This window comes from Bufo bufo, chromosome 8, assembly GCF_905171765.1.
Source record: "Bufo bufo chromosome 8, aBufBuf1.1, whole genome shotgun sequence".
Classification (NCBI taxonomy): Eukaryota; Metazoa; Chordata; class Amphibia; order Anura; family Bufonidae; genus Bufo; species Bufo bufo.
In genome coordinates this window covers 159,046,005-159,058,503 of record NC_053396.1, presented here as the reverse complement: position 1 = coordinate 159,058,503, position 12,499 = coordinate 159,046,005, and positions in this window count along the sequence as shown.

Sequence of the window (12,499 nt, the reverse complement as noted above, 5' to 3'; positions counted from 1 at the left end):
AAAAAATATTTTAAAAAGGTGGCAACTGCACTGGAGAGCAGCCTAAAATAATGGTGTGCCGTATTCCAGATATTTATTATTTGTGGGATAACCCGGTTACAAAGCAACTTTGCAAATAGTCTTCATTAAAAATATCTTACTGTTTTGGGTATACAGCTCCTAGTAAGATCTATGGGGGTCATTTATTAAAACTGGCATTTTAGATGCCGGTCTTAATAAAACTCCATCAGTGGCGGAGGATCCGCCGCAGTTATGAAGAGGCGCAGGCCTCTCCATAACTTCGGCTCATCCAGCATCAGTCTAAATGTAAGAGAGCTTCCGAGCTTTCTTACAATTAGACCATTTTCTATGCCAAAAAGAAGTTGATGAATAAGACGGGCCTGCCGATCCGTCCCCTTCTCCGCCCATGCCACACGCATAATTTTAGAGCTAGCATGAGCAGTGAAGAGTCGTAGATAGCATCACAACTAACTGTTGCACCACCATCTGCGCCTGAAATAAGCCTAATTTAGGCGTATTAAAGATTAATAAATGACCCCCTATATGACTATGCACAGGCTGCAAACATACTGTATGTTACTCCATCATCTAGCAAATGATGACCAAATGGAATGTAGTAACGTGACTGCAAGATCAGCCTGTACACAGGGTTTAACATGAAGACTCGTAGGTATACATAGGGGCTGTAGAGAAAAACAGAAATATAAAGCATAAAAGAGAGGAGTTTAACTTCCAATCATGAGATACTAGTTATGTAAAAAAGAGGGTACAGTTTTATTACATAACTTATATACATCTATATAGTTATCTATACTTTCCACATCTAGGCCTTCTCACTCTTATCAGTTTGGTTTGCCCATTTTCCTAACATTTTTCTAACCAATTAAAACATAAAATCAAAAGATTTGACTCATCACAGACAAAGCACTCGCAGCTCTGGCTCAGAAGAAGGCTAGCTTGTACGAATGGGACCACCTCAGTAATCCTGGTTCTCCTGAATACAGCACTACATTAGAATGTGGTCCTAGAGTACAAAGAGTCTGTTCTAACCCCAAGCTTTATTCAACTGCATTGACGCCACCCTTATTGAATAAATGAATAACTGAATGAATGAATGTCACAGATTGGGTGTCCAAAAACAAATGTATGCTATACGTAAACTCATATGCAGTCTCTGTGAGATACAATTGCAAAGCTGACTGGTTACTTTTGGTGAGAGTCTTGGATCTCAAAGAACAAATTGATCCAAACTAATTGATTTAATCGTAGTTAACATGTGGCAAGATGTATAGACTAAGAATGTATATGCTTTTTATGTACATTATAACTATTTATAACTTCAATTGTTCTTATAAAATGCAAATAAAATAATTTGTACAGTTTTTAAGTTATTACCACTGATGTACATACTAATAAATACACAGTTTTATCACGTCTGATGTCTTATGTTGTTAATTGTGTTAAAGGGGTGAAAACGAAGCATCTAAGGGTATACTGGGTCATACTGGCATCATTGCTAACAGGAGCCATTGTGGATATGACAGGTTTTTTATGATCCATTTTGTAATAGATTCTGGATCCCAATAAATGGATCTGCCTGTTTTTGACAGGTAGAACCATGCAGCATCAGCCAGTATTGTGTAGATTTATACTTTTTAATCATCCTGTAGTGATATTTTCTTCCTTTTAACTGAAAACCTATTTATGCATGATACTGCCTGTCCGATCCCTTTGGTTTCCAAAAAGAGGCCAACAACAAATTGTTTGGTTATGTCATTCTAGCCTTGAGATACTGCTTCACCACCAAAGCGTTCTTGTCCATTTTTGTCACATACACCTCCAAATGTTCTGAAAGGAAATAGAACCTGCAAATGCCATTACCTAAGAGCTGTAAACAACTGATGCCGGTTAGGATTCATTGTTCTGTCAGTGATCACAAGGGATCCAGGCCCTGAAGCTGCAAAGCAGCCCCACACCATGATGCTCTCTCCACCATGCTTCACAGTTGGGGAGAAGTTTTTGTTTTGGTGTGCTTAGTACTTTTCCTCCAAATAGCCAAGTACTGTGAAACATCCAGGTGGTCTCAGGAAAACAGCAGTGGGCAGCATTGTTGAACAGTAGTGGCGACCTTCCTGCTGTCCTTTCGTGAACTCCATTTTTGTTCAGTGCACTTCTAATAGTGTTCACATGAACAGAGGTTTTGCAGGTTTTAGAGTCTTCTTTTCTGTAGGTCTATGCTGTTACCCTTGGGTTCTTTCTCAACTCTTTCAGGATTGCCTTTTTTGTACTTAGAATGATCATAGCAGGAGGATCACTCCTAGGAAAAGTAGCAACAGTCCTAAATTTACTATATTGGTGGATAACTTACCTTACTATAGATTGATTAACAACCTGGTCTTTAACGATGGCTTTATAGCCTTTTCCATATATATATATTTATTAGCAGAAAGACCCGCTTCGCACGGGTATATTTCATCTATTTAATTTCAAGTTTCCGTGTGTTGTAAAAAGATATCAACAGTACCCCCATCACAGTGACCTCTACAGTACACGCCCCTTCAACAATGACCTCCACAGTGCACGCCTCTTTAACATTGACCTCCACAGTGTCCGCCCCTTTAACATTAACCTCCACAGTGCCCGCCCCTTTAACAGTGCCTGCCCCTTTAACAGTGACCTCCACAGTGCCCGACCCTTTAATAGTGACCGCCCCTTTAGCATTGACCACCCATTTAACAGTAACCTTCATAGTGGCCATCCCTTTAACAGTGACCTTCACAGTGCCCACCCCTTTAACAGTGACTTTCACAGTGCCCGCCCCTTTAACAGAGACCTCCACAGTGCCCTACCCATTTAAAAGTGACTTTCACAGTGACCGCCCCTTTAACAGTGAATTTCATAGTGACCGCCCCTTTAAAAGTGACTATCACAGTGACCTCCCCTTAAACAGGGACTTTCACAGTGGCCGCCCCTTTAACAGTGATCGCCCATTTAACAGTGACTTTTACAGTGGCCATCCCTTTAACAGTGGCTTTCACAGTGACCGCCCTTTTAACAGTGACTTTCACAGTGACCGCCCCTTTAACAGTGACTTTCAAAGTGACCGCCCCTTTAACAGGGACTTTCAGTGACCTCCCCTTTAACAGTGACTTTAACATTGACCGCCCCTTTAACAGTGACTTTCACATTGACCGCCCCTTTAACAGTGACCGCCCCTTTAACAGTGACTTTCACAGTGGCCGCCCCTTTAACAGTGACTGCCCCTTTAACAGTAAACTTTCACAGTGGCCGCTCCTTTAACAGTGACTTTCACAGTGACCTCCCCTTTAACAGTGACTTTCACAGTGACCGCCCCTTTAACAGTGACTGACCCATTAACAGTGACTTTCACAGTGGCCGCCCCTTTAACAGTGACCGCCCCTTTAACAGTAAATTCCACAGTGGCCGCCTCTTTAACAGTTATTGCCCATTTAACAGTGACTTTCACAGTGACCGCCCCTTTAACAGTGACTTTCACAGTGACAGACCCTTTAACAGAGACTTTCACAGTGACTGCCCCTTTAACAGTGACTTTCACAATGACTGCCCCTTTAATAGGGACCTTCATAGCGTCCGCCCCTTTAATAACAGTGACCTCCACAGTGCCCACCCATTTAATAACAGTGACCTCTACAGTGCCCGCCCCTTTAATAACAGTGACCTCCATACTGCCCGCCCCTTTAAGCAGTAAAGAAAAATGGCTGGGTTGTTATTTTAAACCTGCAGTAAAACTGTGTTTATGGCAGTTGGGATTTGAAGAGAAAGACTTGCAGGATTATTTTGGCTAATGTGGGTAATTTTTGGGGAATATCTCAGGAACGGTACTTCCTTGAGAGCTGAGACCCGGTCTAAAACCTTCCCGGACACCTGATGTACCTGTGTGCCAAATTTGGTCAAGATCGGTTCAGTCATTTGGTCGTGCATAAAGAACAGACAGACAGACAGACAGAAACTAATTGTTATATATATATAAGAGACTAGCAGAAGGACCCGGCTTCGCAGGGGTATATTTAATCTATTTCATTTTATGTTTCCATGTGTTGTAAAAAGATCGACAGTTTCCTCCATAACAGTGACCTCTACAGTACCCACCTCTTTAACAATGACTTCCACAGTGCACGCCCCTTTAACATTGACCTCCACAGTGGCCGCCCCTTTAACAGTGACTTTCACAGTAACCGCCCCTTTAACAGTGACCTTCAGAGTTCCTGCTGCTTTAACAGTGCCTGCCCCTTTAACAGTGACCTCCACAGTGACTGCCCCTTTAGCATTGACCACCCCTTTAACAGTGACCTTCAGAGTGCCCGCCCCTTTGACAGAGACCTTCACAGTGCCCGCCCCTTTAAAAGTGACTTTCACAGTGACCGCTCCTTTAACAGTGACTTTCACAGTGACTGCCCCTTTAACAGTGACTTGCACAGTGACTTCCCCTTTAACAGTGACTTTCACAGGGTCCTTCATAGCGCCCGCCCCTTTTCTAACAGTGACCTCCACAGTGCCCACCCCTTTAAGCAGTAAAGAAAAATGGCTGGGTTGTTATGGAAACCTGGAGTAAAACAGTTTTATAGCAGTTGGGATTTGAAGAGAAAGACTTGCAGGTTTGTATTGGCTAATGTGGGTCATTTTTTGGAAATATCTCAGGAACGGTACTTCCTTGAGAGCTGAGACCCGGTCTAAAACCTTCCGGAACACCTGATGTACCTGTGTGCCAAATTTGGTGAAGATCGGTCCAGTCGTTTGGTCGCGCATAAAGAACGTCCAGACAGACGTCTAGACAGACAGAAACTCATTTTTATACGTAGCTATATTTTATATATAGCTATACCCCACTTCCCCTGACGAAGCCACATAGTGGCGAAACATGTCGGGAGGGGTGTAATACAGTGTAGCGATTCAGCGTTTTAGACAGTGAACAGTGATGGATACAATTGTAGCGCAAGGGCCATCTGAGGGCAAGCATGATAACAAAGTGTGTATGACACCAGCAATGAATGTCTGAGCTAGCGTGCCGTGTTAGGTGTTTGTGATTAGTATGAGGGATACACAGTGTTAGAGTATAGTCATTACTTAGCCACAATGTCTCCAATTAAGCCACAGCGTGTTTAAATGTTATACAAGACTCTAGGGCAGTTGCTATAAGTGTGTGACCTGTGAAACAAACAGGTAGCGCACGAACAGACTGCAAATAATACTTGCAAGTCACGGTGGGAAACATTGCCCCTACCAAATGTTAACACACGTCAGGCTCCATAAACAGTTGATATCCGTGTGTGACCTGTAACACTTGCAGGCCATACACAGTCAGACTGGGAAGTGTATGTGGCAACCCTCACAGTGTTAAAAGGAAACCCACACTCTCACGGACACCGCATGCAGGCTCAGCAAACAGTGGGGCTCAATACACCCCTGTAATCATTTAGTGGTGGATCAATTTACATATTATAAAATCTGCAGAGTTTACAGGGAAACATAGTACCTGTGCGTAACTGCAGTGTAATTTAGATGCTACAAGCCCCTCAGTTGCCGCTAGCAACTACTAGCAGCTACTAAAATATTTGACCTCACTGTCACTGATAATTTTAAGACATAGTTTTTCTTTTCACTTTTTCTGTTTCAATTTAGTTATAATAAAGATATTTAATTTTAATTTTGTTACATTATTAATTAGAGACCCCTAAAGGGATTTTGTTCTGGTCTATTGACCGTCTAGTATATTGACTTTATGTGGTAATAACTTTAAAACGCTTTTACTTATACAGGCCATTCTGAGATTGTTTTCTCATCACATATCGTACTTCATGACAGTGGAAAAAATTATTTTTATTTATAAAAAAATACCAAATTTACCAAAAATTCTGAAACATTAGCAAATTTCCAAATTTAAATTTCTCTACTTTTATAATAGATAGTAATACCTACAAAAATAGTAATCACTTCACATTCCTCATATGTCTACTTCATGTTTGGATCATTTTGAAAATGACATAAAATTTTTAGGGGATATTAGAAGGCTTAGAAGTTTGGAATCAAATCTTGAATTTTTTTTGAAAATTTCCAAAACCCACTTTTTAAGGACCAGTTCAGGTCTGAAGTCACTTTGTGAGGCCTACATAATATAAATCACCCAAAAATGACCCCATTTTAGAAACTAAACCCTTAAGGTATACTTAACTGATTTTACAAACTTTGTTAACCCTTTAGGTGTTCCACAAGAATTAATGGAACATGGAGATGAAATTTCAGAATTTCACTTTTTTGGCAGATTTTATATTTTAATCCTTTTTTTTCCAGTAGCAAAGCAAGGGTTAACAACCAAATAAAACTCAATATTTCTTACCCTGATTCTGCGGTTTACAGAATGTGATCGTAAGCTGCTATATGGGGACACGGCAGGGCGCAGTAGGAAAGGAACGCCATATGGTTTTTGGAAGGCAGATTTAGCTGAACTGGTTTTTAGATGCCATGTCCCATTTGAAGTCCCCCTAATGCACCCCTACAGTAGAAATTGAAAAAAGTGATCACATTTTGGAAACTACTATTTTGGGGTACATATTATTTTTAATTGCTCTATATTTTAAGTAAGGTAATCAAAAAATTTATGTTTTGGCACCGTTTTGATTTTTGATTTTTACAGCGTTTACCTGAGGGATTAGGTCATGTGACTTTTGTATAGAGCAGATCGTTACGGACGTGGCAATAGTTAATATGTCTACTTTTTCTTATTTATTTAAGTTTTACACAATAATAGCATTTTTTTAACCGAAATAATGATATTTTTGTGTTTCCATAGTCTGAGAGCCATAGCTTTTTTATTTTTGACCGATTCTCTTAGGTAGGGTTTAATTTTTAGCGAGATGAAGTGATTGGTCTTATTGGTACTATATTGAGGGGCAAACGCCTTTTAGATCACTTGCTGTTGCAATTTTTGTGATGTAATGTGACAAAAATTGCTTTTTTTTACACCGTTTTAATTTTTATATCACAGGTCATGTGATATTTTTATAGAGCTTGTTATTACGGACATGGCGATACCTAATATGTATTTCACTTTAGCACAATAATAGCAGTTTTGAAACAAAAAAAATGATTTTAGTGTCTCCATGTTCTGAGAGCTATAGTTTTTTTTATTTTTTAGGCGATTGTCTTAGGTAGGGGATCATTTTTTGCGGGATGAGGTGACGGTTTTATTGATACCATTTTGTGAGACATACGCCTTTTTGATCGCTTGGTGTTGCACTTTTTGTGATGTAAGGTGACAAAAATGGCTTTTTTTTTACACTATTTATTTATATATATTTTCTATGGTGTTTATCGGACAGGTGAATCGTGTGATATTTTTATAAAAAAAAAGGGGAAAGGGGCGTTTTTTTCTTTTTTACTTTATTAATTTTATTACTTTATTTATTTTATTAACCACCTCAGCCCCCTTAGCTTAAAACACCCTTAATGACCAGGCCACTTTTTACACTTCTGACCTACACTACTTTGACCGTTTATTGCTCGGTCATGCAACTTACCACCCAAATGAATTTTACCTCCTTTTCTTCTCACTAATAGAGCTTTCATTTGGTGGTATTTCATTGCTGCTGACATTTTTACTTTTTTTGTTATTAATCGAAATTTAACGATTTTTTTTGCAAAAAAATGACATTTTTCACTTTCAGTTGTAAAATTTTGCAAAAAAAACGACATCCATATATAAATTTTTCTCTAAATTTATTGTTCTACATGTCTTTGATAAAAAAAAATGTTTGGGTAAAAAAAAAAAATGGTTTGGGTAAAAGTTATAGCGTTTACAAACTATGGTACAAAAATGTGAATTTCCGCTTTTTGAAGCAGCTCTGACTTTCTGAGCACCTGTCATGTTTCCTGAGGTTCTACAATGGCCAGACAGTACAAACACCCCACAAATGACCCATTTCGGAAAGTAGACACCCTAAGGTATTCGCTGATGGGCATAGTGAGTTCATAGAACTTTTTATTTTTTGTCACAAGTTAGTGGAAAATGATTTTTTTTTTTCTTACAAAGTCTCATATTCCACTAACTTGTGACAAAAAATAAAAACTTCCATGAACTCACTATGCCCATCAGCGAATACCTTGGGGTCTCTTCTTTCCAAAATGGGGTCACTTGTGGGGTAGTTATACTGCTCTGGAATTCTAGGGGCCCAAATGTGTGGTAAGAAGTTTGAAATCAAAATGTGTAAAAAATGCCCTGTGAAATCATAAAGGTGCTCTTTGGAATGTGGGCCCCTTTGCCCACCTAGGCTGCAAAAAAGTGCCACACATGTGGTATCGCCGTACTCAGGAGAAGTTGGGGAATGTGTTTTGGGGTGTTATTTTACATATACCCATGCTGGGTGAGATAAATATCTTGGTCAAATGCCAACTTTGTATAAAACAAAATGGGAAAAGTTGTCTTTTGCCAAGATATTTCTCTCACCCAGCATGGGTATATGTAAAATGACACCCCAAAACACATTCCCCAACTTCTCCTGAGTACGGAGATACCACATGTGTGACACTTTTTTGCAGCCTAGGTGGGCAAAGGGGCCCATATTCCAAAGAGCACCTTTCGGATTTCACCGGTCATTTTTTACACATTTTGATTTCAAACTTCTTACCACGCATTCGGGCCCCTAAAATGCCAGGGCAGTATAACTACCCCACAAGTGACCCCATTTTGGAAAGAAGACACCCCAAGGTATTTCGTGATGGGCATAGTGAGTTCATGGAAGTTTTTATTTTTTGTCACAAGTTAGTGGAATATGAGACTTTGTAAGAAAAAAAAAAAAAAAAAAAAATCATTTTCCGCTAACTTGTGACAAAAAATAAAAAATTCTAGGATTTCGCCATGCCCCTCACGGAATACCTTGGGGTGTCTTCTTTCCAAAATGGGGTCACTTGTGGGGTAGTTATACTGCCCTGGCATTCTAGGGGCCCTGTGTGGTAAGTAGGTAAATGACCTGTGAAATCCTAAAGGTGCTCTTTAGAATGTGGGCCCCTTTGCCCACCTAGGCTGCAAAAAAGTGTCACACATGTGGTATCGCCGTATTCAGGAGAAGTTGGGAAATGTGTTTTAGCGTGTCTTTTTACATATAGTCATGCTGGGTGACAGAAATATCTCATCAAAAGACAACTTTTCCCATTTTTTATACAAAGTTGGCATTTGACCAAGATATTTATCTCACCCAGCATGGGTATATGTAAAATAACACCCCAAAACACATTGCCCAACTTCTCCTGAGTACGGCGATACCAGATGTGTGACACTTTTTTGCAGCCTAGATGCGCAAAGCGGCCCAAATTCCTTTTAGGACGGCATTTTTAGACATTTGGATCCCAGACTTCTTCTCACGCTTTAGGACCCCTAAAATGCCAGGGCAGTATAAATACCCCACATGTGGCCCCATTTTGGAAAGAAGACACCCCAAGGTATTCAATGAGTGGCATGGCGAGTTCATAGAATTTTTTTTTTTTTGGCACAAGTTAGCGGAAATTGATTTTATTTATTTTTTTCTCACAAAGTCTCCCTTTCCGCTAACTTGGGACAAAAATTTCAATCTTTCATGGACTCAATATGCCCCTCACGGAATACCTTTCCGAAATGGGGTCACATGTGGGGTATTTATACTGCCCTGGCATTCTAGGGGCCCTAAAGTGTCTGGAATATAAATGTCTAAAAAATTTTACGCATTTGGATTCCGTGAGGGGTATGGTGAGTTCATGTGAGATTTTATTTTTTGACACAAGTTAGTGGAATATGAGACTTTGTAAGAAAAAATAAAAAAATTTCCTCTAACTTGGGCCAAAAAAATGTCTGAATGGAGCCTTACAGGGGGGTGATCAATGACAGGGGGGTGATCAATGACAGGGGGGTGATCAGGGAGTCTATATGGGGTGATCACCCCCCTGTCATTGATCACCCCCCTGTAAGGCTCCATTCAGATGTCCGTATGTGTTTTGCGGATCCGATCCATGTATCCGTGGATCCGTAAAAAACATACGGACATCTGAATGGAGCCTTACAGGGGGGTGATCAATGACAGGGGAGTGATCAATGACAGGGGGGTGATCAGGGAGTCTATATGGGGTGATCACCCCCCTGTCATTGATCACCCCCCTATAAGGCTCCATTCAGATATCCGTATGTGTTTTGCGGATCCGATCCATGTATCCGTAAAAAACATACGGACATCTGAATGCAGCCTTACAGGGGGGTGATCAATGACAGGGGGGTGATCAATGACAGGGGGGTGATCAGGGAGTCTATATGGGGTGATCACCCCCCTGTCATTGATCACCCCCCTATAAGGCTCCATTCAGATGTCCGTATGTGTTTTGCGGATCCGATCCATGTATCTGTGGATCCGTAAAAAACATACGGACATCTGAATGCAGCCTTACAGGGGGGTGATCAATGACAGGGGGGTGATCAATGACAGGGGGGTGATCAATGACAGGGGGGTCTATATGGGGTGATCACCCCCCTGTCATTGATCACCCCCCTGTAAGGCTCCATTCAGATGTCCGTATGTGTTTTGCGGATCCGATCCATGTATCCGTGGATCCGTAAAAAACATACAGACATCTGAATGCAGCCTTACAGGGGGGTGATCAATGACAGGGGAGTGATCAGGGAGTCTATATGGGGTGATCACCCCCCTGTCATTGATCACCCCCCTGTAAGGCTCCATTCAGATGTCCGTATGTGTTTTGCGGATCCGATCCATGTATCCGTGGATCCGTAAAAAACATACGGACATCTGAATGCAGCCTTACAGGGGGGTGATCAATGACAGGGGAGTGATCAGGGAGTCTATATGGGGTGATCACCCCCCTGTCATTGATCACCCCCCTGTAAGGCTCCATTCAGATATCCGTATGTGTTTTGCGGATCCGATCCATGTATCCGTGGATCCGTAAAAAACATACGGACATCTGAATGGAGCCTTACAGGGGAGTGATCAATGACAGGGGGGTGATCAGGGAGTCTATATGGGGTGATCACCCCCCTGTAAGGCTCCATTCAGACGTCTGTATATGTTTTGCGGATCCGATCCATGTATCCGTGGATCCGTAAAAAACATACGGACATCTGAATGGAGCCTTACAGGGGAGTGATCAATGACAGGGGGGAGATCAGGGAGTCTATATGGGGTGATCACCCCCGTCATTGATCACCCCACTGTAAGGCTCCATTCAGACGTCCGTACGTGTTTTGCGGATCCGATCCATCTATCAGTGGTTCCGTAAAAATCATACGGACCTCTGAATGGAGCCTTACAGGGGGGTGATCAATGACAGGGGGGTGATCAATGACAGGGGGGTGATCAGGGAGTCTATATGGGGTGATCAGGGGTGATCAGTGGTTGATAAGGGGTTAATAAGTGACAGGGGGGTGTAGTGTAGTGTAGTGGTGTTTGGTGCTACTTTACTGAGCTGCCTGTGTCCTCTGGTGGTCGATCCAAACAAAAGGGACCACCAGAGGACCAGGTAGCAGGTATATTAGACGCTGTTATCAAAACAGCGTCTAATATACCTGTTAGGGGTTAAAAAAAATCACATCTCCAGCCTGCCAGCGATCGCCGCTGGCAGGCTGGAGATCCACTCGCTTACCTTCCGTTCCTGTGAGCGCGCGCGCCTGTGTGCGCGCGTTCACAGGAAATCTCGGCTATCGCGAGAGGACGCGTATATGCGTCCACCCAGAAGAGCAGGGCCGCCGCCAGGACGCAATCCTGCGTACGGCGGTCCTGAGGAGGTTAAAAACATTTTTTTTACTTTTTTTCTTTATTTTATTTCTGATTATCACTTTTGGAGGTCTGATCCCCTCTGCAATACATTACAATACATCTTGTATTGTAATGCATTGCTTGTTAGTGTATGACACTGAGTCATACACTAACAGGCTGACTAGGAGACCCAGCCTGAGGCTGGATCTCCTCGGCACACGTAGAAGGCAGTTCCTGATGCCGTGCAATGCAATGGGCAGCCTCTGCACGGCATCGGGCTGCCTTGTGATGCATCGGGTCCTCGCCACAGCAGCTCGGGGACTCGATAATATCAATCACCCGACACAAACCCCTTCTATGTCGCGGTCAGCGCGTAACGCAGGCATAGAAGGGGTTAATCCGCTGGCATCGGCTTTTTACAGCGATGCCGGCAGAAACAGCAGGGGCCCGGCTACCATGGACTACTGGGGCCCTGCAGTGATCGTTCGTGCACCGCTCCGGTGCCCACGCGATCACCATGACGTACTATTACGTCAAATTGCGGGAACGCAGTGGTTCCCATGACGTAGTAGTACGTCTTTAGTCGGGAAGGGGCTAAAGCAGGACACAGATGCATCATAGAGAGATAAATGCAGTGTAAAAGTGTAGAAGAATAAAACTCTATACATTATACTTAAATTTATATAAAATAAATAGATATTATTTATTAAAAATGTCAAATAGCAATA